We start from the raw sequence: 5,577 nt of genomic DNA on the forward strand, positions 1-5,577 counted from the left end.
GAGTTTTCTCCACAATCATCATAGAAATGGAACAGAGGACAATTCAACTACATGGTTGGAATGCACAGTTAAACTGTAAGTAGCTGATTGTCATAAGTTTTGAAAAGGCCTTATCAGCAGCTAATTCCAAATGAAGTTCCTTTCAGGAATTCAGTCTGTATCATACAAAATAAATGCTACTGTTTACAATATAACTGCTGCAACACTGAGGCCCTCTTTTATGCATTGCTTTTGTTCTTTGTCCCAATGTTAGTTGACCTATAAATGGATGTTTCCCTACTGCAAAAAAACGCATAATCTTAATTTTGCCATCTTAGAAATAAGTAGGCTGATAAAAAAAATTAATAACAGATTAATCACAAACATAGTGATTGTTTCTCATAACAAATCTGTACAGGTAATCGATTACTACTTGACGAGTGAGCATACCACTGTGCGCCACATTTAACCTAAATTATCTCGTTTTACAGATACCTACCAATGAACCGCAATCTAGAGTTATCCTTACCTGTTACTTGTGTAATCTGATCATTCCATTTGTGATCATTTCGAATAGTCACACCCAGATATTTGACGGACGTTACCGTTTCCAAAGACTGGGCATTTATTTTGTACTCGTACATTAATGGGGATTTTTGCCTTGTTATACGCAGTAAGTTACACTTATTAATATTGAGAGATAACTGCCAGAGTTCCAGTTTGGATTAGACGAAAATCTCATGTGTTCTTAAGATTTCATTCACATAATGTATTCACCTAACTACAATAACAAAAATGTTTCCCACAGGCCGAAGATTCGATGTCAGAAAACGCATTTTTTTTTTTTTTTAATTGTCCATATACCGTCTTAATAATTTGTTGCCACAATAGATACAACTAAAATCAAAACATACTGCAACTCTTCCCAAATAAAATGGTGATTGTTTTATATTTGTACATTGAGTGCTTCGGGTGTTTCAGCAAGCTGAATGAACTGTAAGCAAGCTTATGTGCGTGTTCCATGCAGGTCATGGCACCTCAGCTGTGTACCTCCATGTGTTCCCACCAAACTATCAATCCTAAAGTAATTTTAATAATACTATAAAAAGGGGAGTCGGAACGATCCATCTCCTCCATGTTAATTTTAGGGAACAGAAGGAACATTTTTTCTAAAACCATTAAACATATTGCTCTCAAATGTGGACTACATGTTCAGTGAGTATTTCTCTACGAAGTTATAATGCCATGTTAAGAAATATTTATTGTTTTTTTTTTTTGCAATTTTTTAAAGAGATGCTTATTTTTTTCTCTGAAATTTTGCACTTTTTCTTCTATAACTCTTGAATTATACAATACTTTATAACAATTTTTATAAAAATGAAGGAAAAGTAGTAAACAATATTGTGTATAAATTTCATTGATATGGTGTTTTTGAGAAAATGTTCCTCAAAGATGAACATTTTAAAGTTACAGGAAATGGCTTCCAAAGTTTTTTAATACATTCCTGCCCCATATCATGGATTATATGCATCCTCTTCTTTTTCCAATGTTAGTTTCCTTTCCACTGGTCTTTTCTTCCCTTTTCTGTAAGTTGTAGGCTTTTGTCTCTTGTCCCTGCACCTCTTAGTCTTTCTTCGTTGATTAGGTGCTTTGTGGAAATGGTGTTGTGTCCTGGTTGGAAACCGAAACATTTCAGCACATTGCATTTGATAGTGTTTCCTTCATTGTATGTTGTCACTGCATCATACACTCCAAAATGCAATGTTTTTATCTGTACAAACACTCTTTTGGGAATCCTAATCCAAATTAAAATTATTTACACTTTCATTTGGATTTTGTGTTTTTCCATGTAAACACTTTTCCAATAAACTTGGCTTTGATACATCTCTGAATATGGGCTTAATTACATCAATTACAGCATTTGGCATTATAGGCATATTCCTTTCCTGATTTGTACTTACACGACGAGTCATCACCTGTGGGGCACAGTGCATGTTGTGGGTGCTCGTTTGTTGATGCAGTATGAAAAATAATGCCCATATTGCTCTTCTCATATGCTCAATGCTTCTTGTATTTTGCCTAATTGCACACCCATAATACCTCCGCAATCTATCAATTGCTTCACCTGTCAATCTTCCTCTTCCTCCAAGGGTCTTACCATCACTAAGCTTCTGGGATCCTGATGTCTGCTTTAGTTTGCACAAGCGAGTCCCCATGCACTTCTGCACATGTCCAATGCACTCCTGTTTTTTAATGTGAATTTCATTGCCATAAGGTTTGAGTTCCTCTACAGCTTTATATCCCTTAGAATCACCATCTCCTAGGTAGTTAGTGTATCGTACATTATACCACTCCTGTGATCTGGAAAAAGTTGCTTTCACTCCCTCTATTTCCATCGCTCCACTCATGCCGTGAAAATTTGTTTCACAACTTTCACTATGGTCGTCCTTGGTATTGCCCTTACATCTACAATGTTTTGAGAGAATGGCAACATCAATTACTTTGCAACTGTTTCCACTGGTAGCTATCACAACTCCATTTAGAGATTTATGACCTCTGCATTGCCATGATCCATCTAAAGCAACAGTTAAATCTCTACAATTCCCATTATCTGTCACAACTTCTTCAACTGCTTTCTTCACTGTTGCTTGAGCAGTATCTTCAGCAGAAGATCCCACAAATCCATTATAAAATCCAAACTTGGTTGGTGGTTTTTGCAAGTTCATAATTCCACATAACATTGTCCCTGCAGCACTGCCCCTGCCAATGCAACACAAGCCATACACTAGCCTAACATTTATATCAACACCTTCTTTGCACTATTACCGCTACAAGGAATACTGTTATAATTAGAAAACGAAACTTCTGCAGCACATTTGTTACACTTCAATAACATTTTACATGCCATACCAATGTGTGAAGTTATTTTCAATACCAGTCCTCTTCCTTTGCAAACTTGGCATAATACGTTATATTTCAAAATATTAGAGAGCAAGGAAATGTTATTTATTTCATTCACATCATTACTGTGATTTTCACAGTTTTCAAATTTTTCTATGCTATCACAAAGTTTCTTGCTGGAAGAACTTCTATCACATTCATTTGGAGTAGTCGGTGAAGCAGTCTGAGCAGCATCTCCCTTCGAAACAACAAAAGATTTCTTCTTCCACTCATTGTGCCTTTTCTTAAACACTTCATTGCTGAAACGGGGCATATTAATATCCACAAACCAAATATGTAAAACAGGTATGAGCAAAATTCATCAAATACGCAAAATTGAACAGCTAAACAACATAAAGTAAACTCCACAAGTCAACACATGGTATAGTGTTTACGTTTACCAATATGAAGTCACTTGTCACAGAGATAAAGCCATACAATGTTGGAAAACAAAACACTGTCTAATTCCGCAAAGATACACTGCTTGCAGCCAGCAAGCGGCACCGTCAGAAGTGACACATCAAGTCGCTACAACCGTTTACACGGCGCGTCAACTTTGCAGCCATAAAAAACACACTTAGAATTCACTTTGAAAGGTGAAACTTGATTCGTTTTATTCAGAAAACTCCAAATAATTTTATAATGGAAAAAGCAAAAAACACTAATTTTGTCATTTTCATCGTTCCGGCTCCCCTTAAAGATGACACTTTTGGTTGCAGACAGACACAACGAAAGACTATAACGTGTTGAGCTTTTGGCCAGAGCCTTCTTCAGAAGGGAAACACACATTCACACATTCAAGCACACCTCATGCACACATGACCGCAATCTCCAGCCAGAACATAACTGTGTCGAACAGAGGTGCAATCCTCCATAACATCCTTGTCCATTCCTACGCTATTTCCAATTCCACCCCTTTACCACAGGAATCATATCTCTGCAGAAGATCCAGGTGCAATACCCACCCAATCCACTCAGCCAGCACTTTCTATTCAAGTCCTGTCATAGACTTATCCTACCCCAACAAAGACCAGGCCACCTGTGAAAGCAGCCATGTCATATACCAGCTCTGCTGCACTCATTGCACAGCTTTTTATATTACTATGACTACCAACAAGCTCTCCACTAGGACGAATGGCTGCCGCCACCACCACACTCCAGCCAAGAATAGAGTGGATCACCCTGTGGCACAACATGCAGCTGAAAATGAGATGCTTGATTTCACTGGCAGCTTATCAACTCAGGCAATCTGGATCCTCTCCTCCGCCACAAGCTTTTCTGAACTGCGCAGATGGGAGTTATACTTACAACACATTCACTGCTCCTGAAATCATCCCAACCACAATCTACACTAACCAACTGCCCCTACACACTCCACCCTACAGTTTATGCCCCTGTCCAATTCAAGTGAGGGACATTTTGCACCACTCTGTGCCAACGGACCCAGTGGTCTTACTCCAGTCTCTGCTCCTCTCTTATTCCACTCTCCCCATCACAGACTTCTGAAGCTGTACCTGGCAGCCTTGACATGTCATCATCTGGCCCTTGCATACTCTGCCACGCAGTGCTCACTTCTCTCAACCCATGCACACCCTACTGCCCCTCACCCTTCCCCGCCACGCTTCGGATTGCTACCTCCACTGGACGCAGTTGAATTCTTGCTGGAACAGCCAGAGATAGCAGTCGTGTGTGTGTGTGTGTGTGTGTGTGTGTGTGTGTGTTTTTTTCTGAAGAAGGCTTTGGTCAAAAGCTCAACATAGAAGTCTTTTCGTTGTACCTGTGTGCAACTCAACATATCATCTTTATGGTGAGTAACTATCTATCCTTTTCATAACACTGTCGATGTGCCAACTTGGACTTTCCATTGTCTACAGTAATTTTGAACAGATTATAGTATCAGAGGTAATCTCACATTGTGACATGATGCACATGATGACAAATGCCTACCTTCCACAGTTGACTGGCTGGCCTCACAGAAAGCTTTAATAGGGTGCTGCCAAATATGCTCTCGATGTTCGCTGATGCAGGAAAGAGGAGTTCGGTTCAGTTCTGCCTGTACATTGGCATCAGTGATAAATGGGCTTTCAGTTGTACTTCACTGACAACCCTGCCTTCAGGTTTGAACTTGACTGTGGTTTCAACGTGACAATAACAGCAAACACACTTAACAAAACTGTTACTGAAATCTGTTAAGTAATTATATCTGTCCTGCAATGACATATTCTGGTAATTAACATATTTTTTTAGGCTCATGATAATGTGGTGAGGTTGACATGTATTTTGCAGTCATTGCATGTATAAGACAAGGCCTACTGTTTTCAAATTGTTAAAGAAAGCAGTGTCAATGTGAATCCTCTATTGCCTATCGTAAATTGATAAATAAAACTATCACTGCATAGTCCTATTAAAACTGTTTTGTGTTAGAAGACTACTTGAAAAACAGAATTTGAGAAATGTTATGTTCAAAGATGAAATAAAAATGTATACAGTGGGCACTAATGTTGTGCAGCTGGTTCACGAAGCTCTGTCAACGTGTTAATATCGAATGTTGTCAAACCATCAATTGTCAACCTCACACGCATTGTACATATTGCTAATACTGAGAATATTTTTGGGGCTATCAATACTGCTCGTCACTATTTCTAGAACTGACAATAC

This window comes from Schistocerca americana, chromosome 4 (assembly GCF_021461395.2).
Source record: "Schistocerca americana isolate TAMUIC-IGC-003095 chromosome 4, iqSchAmer2.1, whole genome shotgun sequence".
Classification (NCBI taxonomy): Eukaryota; Metazoa; Arthropoda; class Insecta; order Orthoptera; family Acrididae; genus Schistocerca; species Schistocerca americana.